Genomic DNA, 15784 nt, shown 5'->3' with positions numbered 1-15784 from the left:
ATGAAACATTGCAATATTCAACATGATTTATATCTCAACATTGTTGTTGTTAAGTGCCATTGAGTCAAGTAGGACTCATAGTGATCCTATGAACAAAAGATCTGAACCCTGTTCTATCCTGTACCATCCTCACACTTCCTGACACACAAAAATCCATTGCAGCAATCACCATGCCAATCCACCTATTTGAGGGTCTTCCTCTCCTTCACTGACCCTCTGCCTTTCCATTACGTCTCTCTACAACATGCCCAAAGTATGTGAGGCAGTCTCATCACTCCTGCCTCCAAAGAACACTCCAGCTGCACCCTCTCCAAGACATATCTGTTCATTCTACTGGCCATCCATGGGATGTTCAGTGCTCTTCTCCAACACCACAGCTCAAAGGTGTCAATTATTTCCTGTCATCCTTATTCATTGTCCAGCTCTCAGCTACATAGCAAATAATTGGAAAGACCATGGCCTGAATCAGATGCACCTTAGTCCTCAAACTGACATCATTATTCCTCAATAATTTAGAAAAGTCCCTAATTGCAAATTTTTCCCAGTGCAATACTAAGAAAACAAAAGTGCTTATCACTGGACCAGTGGCATCATCATAATAGATGGAGAAGAGATTGAAATTGTCAATGGCTTTATCTCACTTGGATCTATAATCAACAGCCTTGGACCAGCAGTCAGGAGATCAACAGCATTGGGAAAGTAAGTCTACAGCCAGGAACTTCTCAAAATTGCTGAGGATCAAGGATTCTTCCTTTAAAAACTGCAAATAGAAATATCATTTGATCCAGCAATTCTCATGAAACCAAAACCAAACCTACTGTTCTCAAGTTGATTCCAATTCAAGATGAGGCTCCATCAGGTTTCTGAGGCCATAAATATTACTGGAAGCAGATTGCCTCATCTTTACCCTGTAGACTGCCCTGTAGATTTTACTCACTGACCCGTCGTTTAACAGTCAAATTACATCACATAAGAAACAAGATCTGGGTTGTGAATAGATCTATGCACACTAATGTTCATCAACCCATTATTCACAATAGTGAAGAGATGGGAAAAAACCCAAGTTCACTTCAAAAGACAAATGGATAAACAAGCATGCACACAATGAAATATCATCAATTTTAAAGACAATGAAGAATACGAAAAATACCTCACTATGTTGATTGAAATCAGGCAACTATAAGAGCACAAATAACGTCTGAGACCATTGTTTTACAAAGTTAAGGAAAGGTTTACACATAAAAAGGAACTTTCTTTAACAGTTACCAGGAAGGCATATAGCCAGGAGGGACCAGTCTTTGGAGAAGGACTTCATGCTTGGAAGGGTTGAGGCATAGTGCAGGGGAGGAAGACCCCAGATAAGATGATTGATACAGTAACTGGGGTAATAAGGGGAAGTGTGTTAGAAATAGTGAGATTGGCTCAGGATCACACAGGATTCAGAGCAATTGTGTACAGGGTTGCTACAAGCCATAGGCAACTCGACGGCACATAACAACAGGGACGAAGGAAGGAAATCACTAACTAGGTAACAGGCACATGTTGACTGGGTTGAAGGGAAAGGCAATATACAATAAAGAAGAAGCTCAACACTATGTCCTAAGGAAGAGGAAGGCACTGAAAGATGAATAAGACTTACTGGGAACAAAAGCAAATACTATTACATGTGTAATCCTGCAGCATCAGGAATAACAAGCAATAATCTACAAGTGAGTACACAGGCAGCTCTGCAAGCTAAACAGGTATGGGTAGGGGAATATATTACAAGCATGACCTTACAAGTGTTTGGCACAGAATATTCATGCATGCATATTTGGTTTTTTGGTTTGGTTTTTTAAAATTTTTATTAAATTTTATTAATTTTAATGAACATTTACAGAGATTTTGGATTTTCATTCACTCATTGTTGCACTATTTTCTCTACTGCCCCCCAGTTCGTTCCTCTTTTCCGCCCCTTGAAAATCTGTTTTAATTGTCCCATTGCCACAGTGTTTGTCATCATGCATGCATATTTGTATGTACTATAAATATATTCTTGCATAAGTAGTAAAGCAAATATCAAAGTTAGGAAACGTCTTGGGCTTAGCCAAACATCTTATGGGGATGTGTTATTGAGCTCAGTGCTTGGGACCACGGTCTTGTGGGACTGCCAAATCAACATAACATAGTTGACAAAGTTAATGTTCTCCATCACATTGTAGGGAGTAGCAACTGAGATTGTAAAGCTAGGAAGGACCACCTAAAATGGAATTACTGGCCTCTCTCCAGCTAGAGAAGAGAGAACAGGAAATTAAAAAAAAACAAAAATAAACCACCACAAACAAAAAAAAACTTCAAGAGAACAATTAGTCCTAAGAAAAATCACAATTAAAATTAAAACTTTTATTTAAAAGGGGGAAAAAAGAGTGATGTATCAGCCTTTTCCTCTAGGGAGCTTCCCTAATAATGTATCATATGAATAACAGCCACCCTCTAGCAAGCTCCGAGCTCCGGTGGCCTAGTGGTAAGATTGTGCTGCAATCTCGAAGGCATGCGGTTTGAGTCCACCAGCTGCTCTGTGGGAGAAGAATAAGCAATCTCCCATGTAACTTACTGCCTCTGAAAACTCACTGAAGGGTCATCAAAGGCACACAACAAGGATAACCTTGAGATCAGAAAGAGTAGAGGCTACCCATCTAGCACTATTGACCACTCTGGGGCCATAGAAGGTCCTGAACAAAATAAGAAAAAAAATAAAAATAAAAAGAAGATGAGACTTGCTGTTAGGTAGAGACGGTGAAACTCCTGAGTGGACCTTAAGCAAACATGGAACTATACCCATCAACTGTGATCATCTTATAACCAAACAACAGACCAAACTATAGAGTGAACAATACTCATTAGAGATGTACAACTCAGAATAATCAATCCTAAAAGTCCAAAGGGCAGCATTTGATCAAAACCAAACCTCAGAGACAGGAAGGGACAGGAAAGAAATATGAATGGAAACAGGGAATAGGTTCAAGAAGGAAATAGAGTGCTGTTATTTGGGAGGAATTGCAACAAATGTTATGAAACAAAATGTGTATAAAATCATTGAATGGAAAACTAATTTGCTCTGCTAACTTTCACCCAAAGCACAATAAAAAGAAAGAAAATGGTATTACACAACTCGTGTCAAATAAAAAGGGAATCAAGGTGTACACAACAACCAAAAACTGAAAGAAAACGGTATTGTGGATTGTTTTTTGTCTTCAAGTCAGAAGTGACCCCTTGCTGACCCTCTGGAGGGATTTTCAGAGACAGTAATCTCACCGGAGGAGACTGTCCATCCTTCTCCTGTGGAGCATCTGGTGGATTCAAACCGCGTGCCTTTCCGATTGCAGCACAGTTTCTTACCCCTGGGCCACCAGAGCTCCCTTTGTAGATGTACATGAATGCAAATATTTTTCCCGTTATGGTTTTGAAATTTCTGGTTATGATTCTGAAATTTTTTATTTTGGTATGATTTATGTTATCATTCTAAGTAAATAGTCACAAACGACTCGACGGCACATAACAACAACATATAAACACCAGGGTGCACAGAACAGTAAACTGCCCCTAGAACTACACTGTTCTGTTCAAAAACTATATAGATGTGGCATCTTTGTCTTGGCAGAAGTGTAGCCAGAATGCTCCTCAGAAGTGAGGATGACACCTAACAGTTCTGTGGGAAGAAAGCCTTGTTCACAGTTTCAGTTACTGTCAGGATAACTCTATGACAAGGATTTTCTCTAACATAAATGGAGTGGTCTCATGAGAAGGGAATTGCACAGCCAACCCAAAGAAAGGCAGATGTCTCAAATCTATTAGCTGCTTCATGGGAAGATCCTTCAATGTAATTTATAGTCTCTAAAAAACCAACTGGAGGGTCAGCTATGAGTTGGCTCTGACTTATCAAGGCACTAAATGAGTCAGAATCTATTCTATGGCAATGAGTCTTCACATACTCACAATTTCTCTCTCCATATATAATTTGGGTTTACTTTTAATTAATAAATGACTTTTAAATAACAACAAAAAAAAGAAGTGAGGATGAGCCTTCCTCTAACATCTTTGAACATGTTGTCCTAACCAAGGGGCTGGTTCCTAGAGAAGGACATCAAATATCGTAAAGTAGAAGGTCAACAAAAAAGAGGAAGACTCTCAGTGAAACAGACTAGCACAGGCCTGCACCAATGGCTGAGCCTTGGCAGGGACGGGGAGGGTAGACGGCGCGGGTGCAGGCAAAGTTTCGGTCCGTTGAACGTAGGGTTATGATGAGTCAGAAGCAACTCAAGGGCTGCTAACAATGCATGATATCTTCGATCACTATCCCCGTATACAAATGAGAAAACTGAGGCAGGATTTGGTCAAGGAACTTCCCTCCCTTCACACTGGAAATCCATCCCAGAGGCAGTGGTGGTACCACAGTAGATGATGCTGTCCCTCTCCAGGGAGAGTGCAGGCAAGAGGGATTGTGAGAGTCTCCAGATCAAACTTTTCCTGAAGAAAATACATCTACTCTCAGTCCTGCCCCATCTACTTTAAATAACATAAGAAATTAAAGAATGATTCAGACATTCCTCTCCCTCCCCCTTGTCCCAGAATAGCAGCCACGGGAATCACTCAGTGAACAGCGTCAGATGAGAGGCACAGAGGAGGACATGGGGGCTGATGTCCAGGTGAGTCTCATTCCCCCTAAAAACCCCTGAAGCAGGTGGTGGGGCAGATGACAAAATGTACTTTGTGAGACAGGATGACACACACTTTTGTATTTGTCACGCATTACCACATCAAGTTTAAGGCACAGGTAAGCCTGCCCTCTTGCCTCATAGGAAGTGGTTATTCACTCTGTTGACAAGAGAAAAAGGACAGTTTCTGGGACACGGCTGCTCAGAACCAAGCAAGAGACGAACACTCATCCCGGGGCCGATGGAAAGGTGGAGCCTCTCTCAGCCAAGAGTAGGGTACCACCCAGGCCATTCATTTATTCATTCAACAAATATTAACTGAGTGTCTACCATGTGCCATATGGAGAGATGGGTGAGTTAAACAGGGCTTATAACCATAACCACCTCAGAGAGCTTTCCATCCAATGTACAATAACCTGTCACTCCATGCCTTCCAGCTACTAGATCATGTCAATTTTTAGACCCTTGACATTATACTGCAGGTCCTGAAATGCTGATCCAGAACACAGCCTCTGGGATTTCAAGGTAGTAAGCCACGTCAGAGCTGTAAACATCACTCAGCTAAATAACTTTGTCAGACAACAGTGACAGCAGGCTCGGGAGCTTCGGGATAAGAGATAGGAGCCGGTCTCAAAAGCTGCTGATGGGCCTGTACGCCCACCCCACCTTCCAGACCTACCCCCACCCATTCCCCAGCCTTTAGAACTCCCTAACCTCTCTTCTGCAGGACTTCATCTCTAGAGGACTCTGCTTGCCCTCTCATTGTACCCTACTGGTATTTTCTTTGATACTTTCCATAAACCTCCCATAATTGATATGTCTATGTGTATAATTTATTGCATAAATAAATTTTATATTCTAGCTCATCATTTAAAAAGTTAGAGCTGCTCATATGTTTCTGAAACATAAACTTAAAACTAAGTTGTTTTGACCATGAATAAGGCACTCTAAGGTTTTTAATCCATCAGTTGCTTCCCTGGAGAAGGATGGGTCATCTCCTCCTGTGCAATTTACTGCCTCTGAAAACCCACTGGAAGATCAACTATAGATTGGTTCCTACTCGACAGCACATAACCACAAGGGTATTTATAGGGATTTCTGGGGACCTAGTGGCAAGGAATTAGGCTGCCAACCTAGAGGGGCACAACACAAATCTACCAGCTGCTCTGTGGGAGAAAGATGGGCAAATCTCCTCCTGCACAATTTACTGCCTCAGAAAACCCGCTGGAGAGTCAGTTCAGCCTCAGTGGTAGTCAGCAACAAGAGAGGTCTTTATTTCTACAGGTTAGTTCATTTCCCTTTCCTAAACTCCTGTGGTGATCTTTCTCCAACAGATTTGGCAGAAGAACCCCAAGAACCCCAGACTCTACTTGCAGAATCCCACATCCTTTTTGTGTTGGTCCAGTACTGACTCATCTAAAATGTGGACGTTTTCCTGTAAACACTCAAATCAACAGAGCCTGGCAGGGAAGACTGTGAGGCAATGATCCAATTCCCCTGGGTTCTGAGGGGTGTGAGAGGCACACCTGCAGGGTCCCGTGCCCCAGGCAGCCTGCTCTCTTCCTGGGTCTGAGGGCTCCCACCCAATCCTAAGGAGCTTCACCCCTGCAGGGAGGCAGGAAGTGCTAAGGATCAAATGCAGCCATTCTACAACAGCTACACGTGGCTGCTCTTCTGATTTGACAGGATTTCACATTGTGTGTGTTTTGCTTTTGATGCTTTAAACCTTCCTATTTTATCTTTTCCCTATGGTCAATAGTGTCCTTTGTTTTGGGAAGGATTGGGATTGCTAAATCTGGAGGTGAGAGAGAAAACCTGTGGCTGTAGAGTCAATTCTCCAAGGCATCATCTCTGCGCAGATTCCAACCTCCAAACTTTCAGTCAGCAGCTGCTCACTAACTGTTTACAACATCCAGGAACTCCAGGAAGGAGAAAACCTCCTGCCATGGAAGTGGAACCTACTCACATAGGAGGTGATCCCCCATCTTTGTCCTGTAGAGGACATAGGGTCGCACTATTTGATGGGTGGAGGGAGGGATGGGTAAACAAAAGGGGAAATATTCAGTGTGAAAAATAATGTATACAAATTTTATCAACTTTGTATATAAACCAATATAAAATTTTAAAAAATTCAGCATTGTAAAAAAAATAAAATGTTTTCTAAATTCCAAACTTTATATAAAATAAGCAGAACTTTTAAGTCTGAGCCCACAAGGGAAATATTTAGGAAAGGCAGCACCCACTCAATACAGATGAAAGGAAAAAGCCCCTCTACTCCCAGCAGTGGGACCAGGGAGACAGACCTGAGGTCAAGGGCCTTAACTCCCTTCCCAGCTTCTAACCCTGAGGAGGTATTTGCAAAATACAGTGAAGACCTGAGGTAAAACTCCTGGTAATAGGCTTGCTTTTCTCTTCCATAGGTGCATTCTGGAAAAAGGACTGTTCCTTTAGAGGAGCACACTGTCCAACAGAGTGGCATCCTAGGGGGCTGTTAGCAATGACGGAGAGCAGGGGCTGACAACTGTGCGCTCCAATCTATTAAGGAGTCGTGGTCAGTAGGAAGTTGTGCTGCTAATCCATAGGCCACATCTCACCGGTGGCTTTGCAGGAGGAAGATTGTAGGTCAATCTTCTCTGTGATATACAGCCTTGGAAAATCTATTGGAGAGTTCGTTTTGAGTTTTGGTTCTAACTCTACAGTAGCGAGCTTCAGAATCTTCCTCGGCCCCCTTTCAGTACGGAAGGGTAAGTGGTCAATGTGAGCCAATGGATGCCAAGGCGCTGGGTGAGGACTATAGCCTGCTCACCACTGGGAGTGGACGTGAGGACAGCAAGAGGGGTGAGTGTACAGAGGTCAGCCAAGTGGCCAGAGGGGCAGGGCCTCATGAATCTTGATGGCCCAACCAGGTCTGAATGGGTCTTTAATTCACAACCTACAGTCTACAGATCCTGCAGATGTTCTCAATATTTGCTAGATCCAAGTGGGCTAGAAAAATGAAAACTGGGAGGAGAGAGAAACAGACTTACATACAAAACCCATCCATGAAAGTCAGGAATCTGCCTCTGTCTTTTTCTGTCTGTCAGTCTGTCTCTCTGTCTCTCTCTCTCTCTCTCTCTGTTTCTCTCTCTCTCTCTAGCTTCCAGGAATAATAAACACCCATATTTACATGAAGACACCCAGCCCAAATTCAAAGAGCCAACTGTGGATAATTAGGGAGGAAACTGTAAACACCCATCACCTGGAACCAGGCCAGGGTGAGTCCCTCATGTCACTGCCTGTGAGAAGCTGATCAGACAGGATGAAAAACAGACAAGAATCATTCACTATGGTCAATCAGAAACCCATATTAGCAACTAAACCCAGAGTACCAGTACAGATATAATGTTTAATGAAGAAGCCAGACACAAAAGAACATATACTGCATATAGTAATAAGACTATTTACTGCATAGTTCTGTTTACATGATGTTCTAAGCCAGGCAAAATGAGTCCTGGTAATCTTGAAGTGAGAATTATAAATACCTTTGGTTGGGAGTAAGGAGCACTGGGTAACGCGTCGGCCTGTTTGAATTCAACAGCTGCTTTGTGGGAGTAAGGTGATCAGTCCCCTCCCATAAAGAGTTCTATTATAGCCTTGGAAGCCCAGTGGAGGGTTGCCCTGAGTTGGAATCGACTTGATGGCCATGTGTTGGGTTTGGGATTTTTGGTTTACTAGAGGCAATTTTGGGGAGGAGAACATAGAAGGAATCTTCAAGTGTGATTAAAACGTTGTATATCTTGACTAGGATGGTGGTTACTCAGATGAATATATATACATATATATATATACACACACACATATTCATGCAGCTGTGTATTTAAGACCTTGTGCTTTACAGTCTATAAGTTGCACTCAGTGGGAAATTTTTTACTATTTCCATAATGTTCACACATAGAAGGAAAAGGAATTGGGGGGAAAACCAATTAGAAGTAAGGAGTTGTGGGAGCAGGGAACAAAAAGGGAAACTGATTGGATCAAATGCAAAAGCTTAGGCACTTCTAATGGTGAAACGTGTGTGTGATCCTAAAAACAGGAGGATTGGCTGGAAGTTGATGGATTAATAATGCCAAAGATTACTCACCCAACCCCAGCAGAAGATTAAATATTTACACTTGAGAAAGCAGAAGGTTCAAAGAGAAAAACACAGCTGCAAAAGGGAAAGATCGGTGTAGAAAACGATGTATACGAACTTTATGAACTTTGTATGTAAACAGTATAAAATAATAATATTTAAAAAGGAAGTTCTTATGTTGAGTGTGGCCATCTCAAACCTCGCCCCCATTCAGTCCTGAGAATGCTGACAGCCAGCCTTATACCTCCCCTACCACTGCCACCATCAGCAGGAAAGAGAACTCCCAGGGAAACTGACCAACGCAAGAGGGAAAAATTAACCAGTTCTAACAGATAAGAGCTGCACTATTCATTCCCAGGGGCCTGCCTTGACAACCTACAGTCTAGTTCCTCGTTCCTCGTCAACCAGGTCAGACTTGTGCACAGTCCTTCCAGTAAGAACTTCAGTGCCTCATTATTAAACACTAACAGGCAGGAATCACCAAATACATGAGGAAATCCTGTAATGTGATGACTGAATAACAAAAGTAAAGCTAAGAAGGGCGCTCTGGTGGCCAAGTGGCAAGAAGTTGTGCTACAATCACAAAGGTGCACGGTTCAAATCCACTAGATGCTTTTCTGGAGAAGGATGGACAACCTTCTTCTGTGCCTGTCAGATATGACATGATGGTACACAAGAAGAAAAGAAAAACACTAAAAAAAGTAAAGGTAAGTTAAAAAGATACATAAACAATGTAACATATAGGAGAAAGCTCTTTAAAACTCTAATTAATATCTTTGATGTGACATATTTTTAAAAGAAAGTCATGAAACAAAACATTCAGAGAACATAAAGAACTTTCATGCATAAAAAAATAAATATGATGACAGACCTTTTACCATGAGACCAGGAAAGCTGGATGGTGTCCAGTTATATTACTGAATATTGGAGGGGAGGGGGTTATATTATTATTTATTTACAAAGTTTTAATATATTTTTTTTCACAAAAGATCCTTCCCATTTCCTTCACTCACCCACCCATTAAATTGTGTAACCCTATGATTAACACCCTACCCCCCATCCTCACCCCTCTATTTCCACCCTCTCCCTGCACTGGATCCTCATGCTCATTCTACAATATTGAATGTTTTGATCAAAAATTTTATGAGAATAGCTGATGCTCCAGTGGGTTGTCAGAGGTAGCAAATTATATAGGAGGAGACTACCCGTCCTTCTCTCTTGGAGTAGCTGGTGGATTTGAACTATACGCCTTTGGTCTTGCAGTACAGTTTCTTCTTGCACCACTAGGCAGCCAGAGTTCCTGAGAGGAGGAGTGGTTTTTTTTGCTAGGTGCCACTGAGTCGACTATGATCATAGCATAGAGATAGCATAGCACTATGAACAGCCAACCTGAACTGTGCCCTATATTGTGCCATCTTCATCATCTCTGACTCACCGGAGCCCACTGCTGAAGTCACTGTGTTAGTCCATCTTGTTAGGGGTCTCCTTCTCCTTTGCTGACCCTCCTTCTTTCCAAGCATAATCTCCTGGATCAGGTGCACCTTAGACTCCAGACTGACATTGTTGCTTATCAGTACTCTGGAGAGGTCCCTGACAGCAGAATTTCCAAGTGCAATTCGTCTTTCGATTTCCTGACTGCTGGTGCCAAGAGTGTTGATTGTGGAACCAAGGAAGCTGAAGTTAACAATCTCAGTCTCATCTCCATCTATCATGAAACTTCCAATTGGCCCAGTGGCGAGAATCTCTGTTTTCTTGATGTTGAGCTTCAATCCATATTGAAGACTAGTGAATCTGGAGGACAATTTCTTTCCAAAAATCATACCTGGACACATTATAATGTAACTGCAGAACACCAAACATAAAGAAATAGAGATTGAAACAGGTTTCTCAAGAAAAGTAACAAAAGCCAAGAGAAAATGAAATAGCATCTTCAAAAAATGGAGGGGGAAAAACCTGCCAACTGAGAATGTATTCTCAAGCCAGCACTAAATGAAGAATGTATTAGTTGTTAAGTTAAAGACTCACCACCACCAATGCTTACCAAGCTTTTACTAGAATTTATTCCAGGAAGAATAAAAGAACTCAGAAGAGAGGGTGAAATGCAGAATAAATAAATAAATTTAAAAACCATTTGTGGGAATATAAGTTTATAAACATATGTTATTGTTTTTAGATACCATTGAGTTGAATACAATCATAGCACCCTATGAACAACAGATCTGAACATTGCTTTATTCTTGCCATCCTCACTCAATCTAAATATTGACAGTGTAAATAATAATCACGATGATGACTTACACAATGATGACTAATGTAAGAGGAAAATATATCAAAGCAAAGAATCAAACCATTACTAATTAAATAGGAGGAACAAGACTGAAGCTAAAACATTCAAAGGACCAAGTGTTATTTTGGAAGAGGGTAAAAAATTTACTAACATGAGGTAAAATAGTAGGGGTATTTGCTGTACAGAGGTAACTCGTGGTTGCTGTGAAGCCGAATACTGTTATCCATGGTGGACAGTGTTTGGTGAAGCTCCCAGATAAAAACTAGCTGGGAAGCAGGTGTGGTATCCACTTCCACAACAGCTTGCCTCTGTAAACCCTATGAACCTGAAGAAAGGACGAAAATTAGACAGGAAGTGTCAAGGACTTTCGTTCATAGGGTCATTATGAGTTGCCTGCGACTCAACGGCACTTAACAACAACAACAACATTTGTTAAAATACTAAAATGAAATATATAAATTCCAAAACAATAGAGAGGGATAAAAACATACAAAGAATTCAGGAAATTTAAAAAATATATATTGGAAAGAAAGCACAAAATAATATGACTGTGTGGTTGTTGATTGCCTACGAGTCGAGCATGACTCAAAGGGACACTATGAACAAAAGGCCTGAAGCCCTCTATAACTATTAACATTCATCAAAGTTCATAGAGTTTCTGGAGGCATGTTGTTTAGAAAGTGGATGCCACTCCTGTTTCCAAACCTGTCATAGTACGTTATTGTCGTTTGTGCCATCGAGTCACCTGTGATATATAGCGACCCTACGTACAGCAGCTCTGAACCCTTCCTTGTCCTGAGCCAGTCTCACTAATTCTGACACATCAACCCCCATTGCTCCAGTTACTGTATCAACCCATCTCATCTGGGATCTTCCTCTCCTGTGCTATCCATCTATCCTTCTGAGCATGATGTCCTTCTCCAAGGACCCAGTAAATGAGGCAGAGCTTCAAAATCCTAGCCTCCAAGGAGAGACTTGGTTTCATCCTCTCCAAGAGAGGCCTATTTGTTTTCTTGGCAGTACATGATATGTTCACCCCTTCTTCAGTACCACAACTCAAAAACATCTATTCTTCTTCTGTCATCCTTAGTCATTGTCCAACTCTTCAAAGTATAATAAGCAATTGAGAAGACCATGGCCTGGATTAAGTGCACCTTTGTATCTAGACTGACACAGTTGCTCTTCAGCACTTTGGAGAAGTCCATGACAGCAGATTTTCCCAATGCAATTCATCTTTTGATTTCATGACTGCTGGTGTTAAGAGTGTTGATTGTGGATTCAAGCAAGCTGTAATTGCTAACAACCTCAATCTCTTCTCAGTCTATTATGGTGCTGCCAGTTGGCCCAGTGGTGAGAATCTTTGTCTTCTTGATGTTGAGCTTCAATCCACATTGAAGACTACAGTCGACCTTTTGCAGCTAGTGCTTCAGGTCTTCTTCAGTTTCAGCAAGCAAGGTTTTGTCATCTGCATATTGCAGACTGTTAATGAATCTTCCTCCAATCTTTATGCCACACTCCTCCTCATAAAGTCCTGCTTCCCTAATGATCTGTTCTGCATCCTGATTTTGAGGAGATCTGCACAGTAAATTAATATTTTTACATATCAGATTTGCAAATTTTTTATAAAATTACTGATTTTAAAATGGTAAGGCAAATTTAGCAAGTTTTCTCTTACCTTCTTGGAAGTCATCCAAAAACAATAAGGCAAAAGTAATAACAGAAACACAAACTCCCCTTGTGATGAAACTAAAGGAAATTTGAATACCAACCAACAAAATATTTGCGAAGGCTGCCAAAACCAATGTAGATCAGACATTAGTATGGAAGATGGAGGAGAAAGGGCTCTGAGGAAGGTGCAGGTTAAACATACCAAGGTGAGTGACACACCCTGAACTGCATAGTCAAAACCTGAATTAGGTCCGTAGCTTCTGTGGGAACGATCTTGGAATTGGCTTCTTGGCTTTCAGTGTTGTTGACTACAAATCATAGCACCAGGCCCTGTACATAACAGAACGAAACCCTGGCAATACCATCCTCTTTATATCTGCTGTAAGTTCACTGTTGCAGTCCCTGGCTCAATCTATCTCATTGACGGTCTTCCTTTCACTGTCCTTATACTTTCCCCAAAATTATGCCCTTTGCCAACCACTGGCCCCTCCTGATAACATGCTCAAAGTATGCGAGATAAAGTCTTAATATCCTTGCTTCTAATATACTGGCTGCAAACAAGACATAGGTGTTCCTTTTTGTGGCAGTCCACAATATAGTTGATGTTCTTCACAAACACCACCATTCAGAGACATTAATTTTTCAGTCTTCCTTATTCATGATCTAACTTTCACAAACATATGAAGCAATTGAAAATACCATGGCTTGGGTTAGGTTCACTTTGGTCTTTAAACTGATAACATTGTTCTTTAGCACTTTAAAAAAGTGGTCCTTGGAAGAAGATTTACCTAATGTCATATTGTGGTGTTAGCCTAAAAGTTGGTGTCAGGCTTTTTTTTTTAATTAAAAAAACAACAACAGGAGCAGCAAAAAACAAAAACCCAAACAATTCTAGTTAGCCACCTCTGATCCCAGCTTCCTTAACCGCAGATACATGGTCTTGCAAATCAGCATCAGCTGTGAAATTAGGCTAAGTGAATGAGTGCTTTCTCACACTGAGGAACAAGACTTGAAGCAAGCAAGACCTTGGTGAATGAGACCTTGGTGGTGGAGAGACTGTGGCATTGCTGTGGACAAAGATGTGACCTGAGGCTTCTTGGATTTGTCCTGGCCACTGTTAAAGATTTGGCTGTTCTTGCTGAATGTTTAAAAGAGAATATGACTTATAACTGTTCTGAGGCAAACCTTGCTGATTTGGTTATAACTACTCTGAGGCAAACCTTGCTGGATGATTTGGATTTGACTGCTGAACTGAAACCAGAGCCAGGACTTACTGAGTTGTGCCTTGAGATGGGTTGGCTAAAACTTGTGTTTGCATTGATTGATATTCTACTTCCTTCCCTATTGTTGGTGTCACAACTTTGAGTCTCTGAATCAACAATGAATAAATGAGCCTTTTGCTGTTGGTATGGCTTTAAAAGCACCATGGGGCTGGGCTAACAGCTCTTTATTTTCTGCTCTGGGACAGTGAGGGGCTATGTTAGTCCTACTCCTTCTGGCCCTTTCAGAGTGACGCTCACGGTCCTATGCCCCCATGTTTTGTTTTCCCCTCTTTAGGCACATATGCTATTTGATTTCTTCATTGTTGCTTCCTTGGGTGTTAGTTGTGGATCTGAGTAAAATTAAATCCTTGACAACTTAATCTTTTCTCCATAAATCATGATGTTGCTTATTAACCCAATTTTAAGGATTCTTGGTGTTTTTTTTATGTTAAGGTGTAGTTCAAACAGAAGGCTGTGATCTTTTATATTCTTCAACAGTGCTTTAACCCTAAAGAAATCATAACAGCCACCCAAGCAGATATATGCACACCCATGTTTATCACGGCTTTGTTCACAATAGCAAAGAGCTGGGAACAACCCAAGTGCCCAGCCACAAAACAATGGCTAGAAGCTTTGGTATATTCATACAAATTGAATACTATGCTGTACTGAAAAACAAGAAACTCATGAAATACTATGCAAAATGGATAACCCTGGAGAACATTATGATGAGCGAAATATCTCAGTCAGAAAAGGACAAATACACTGAGGAGAGGGGGGTGAAGAAAAAAGTGCAACAATGAATAGATGGAAATCCAAAATCTCTGTAAATGTTCATTAAAATGAATAAAATAAAATTCAGGGGGGGTGGAAAAAGGACAAATACTGGATAGTGCTGCTGTTGTCAAGCAGGTCTGATATTGGAGTCGGGGGAAAATAAAAGGGGTTAAATAATGTATACTGAATTGAAATAGATGAGGGAGAGAACTCTTTAGGAGGGATATATGATTAGGTATTATTGTCATGACAGGAGTCCAGAATGAAAACTGCTCAGTGGAGTGGACTGGAGGGGAGGAGACTGTATAACAATGAAAGATTTTTTTTTATTTTTTTTTTTACTTTTCAAAGAGAAAAGCTAACTGGGAGGGTAGGGATGGGCAGGGAGGAAAGTGTACAACAATGAATGAATGGAAACCCAAAGTCTTTGTAAACTTTCATTAAAATGAAAACAAAATTTAAAAAACCAACAAAACCACTAAACAGTACTTTAAGTTTTCTCCAACAAGTGCTTTAAGTCCTCTTCAAGTCAAGTCATCTGAATACTCCTAGTTGTTGATAAGCCTTCTTCCAATCCTATTATCACATTCTTCTTCATATAGTCTAGTGATTTTTTTTTGGTTGGGTTTTTTACATTTTAATCCTTTTTTTAAAAAAAATTATATGGGTTTGCTCACAAAGTTCTTATTCTTTGTGTTTCACACTGTTCTTCATTCATACTGTGTTTCATACAATAATTCCCATGGATTATGGTTTTTTTATCATTTTTTTATTAATTTTAATGAAAATTTACAGAGACTTTGGATTTCTATTCATTCATTGTTGCACTTTTCTCCTGCCCACGCCTCCCCCCAGTACACTCTTCTCTTTGAAAAGTAAAAGAAAAGTTCCCCCATTGTTTTACAATCCCTCCCTCCACTCCACTATGCAGCCTTCGCTCTGGACTCCTGTCATGACAATAATACCTAATCACATATCCCTTTTA

Source organism: Elephantulus edwardii, unplaced genomic scaffold (genome assembly GCF_000299155.1).
Source record: "Elephantulus edwardii isolate Elephantulus edwardi_28Jun2011 unplaced genomic scaffold, EleEdw1.0 scaffold00026, whole genome shotgun sequence".
NCBI lineage: Eukaryota > Metazoa > Chordata > Mammalia > Macroscelidea > Macroscelididae > Elephantulus > Elephantulus edwardii.
The sequence above is the reverse complement of the archived record's forward strand: the minus strand, read 5'-3'. Positions refer to the sequence as shown.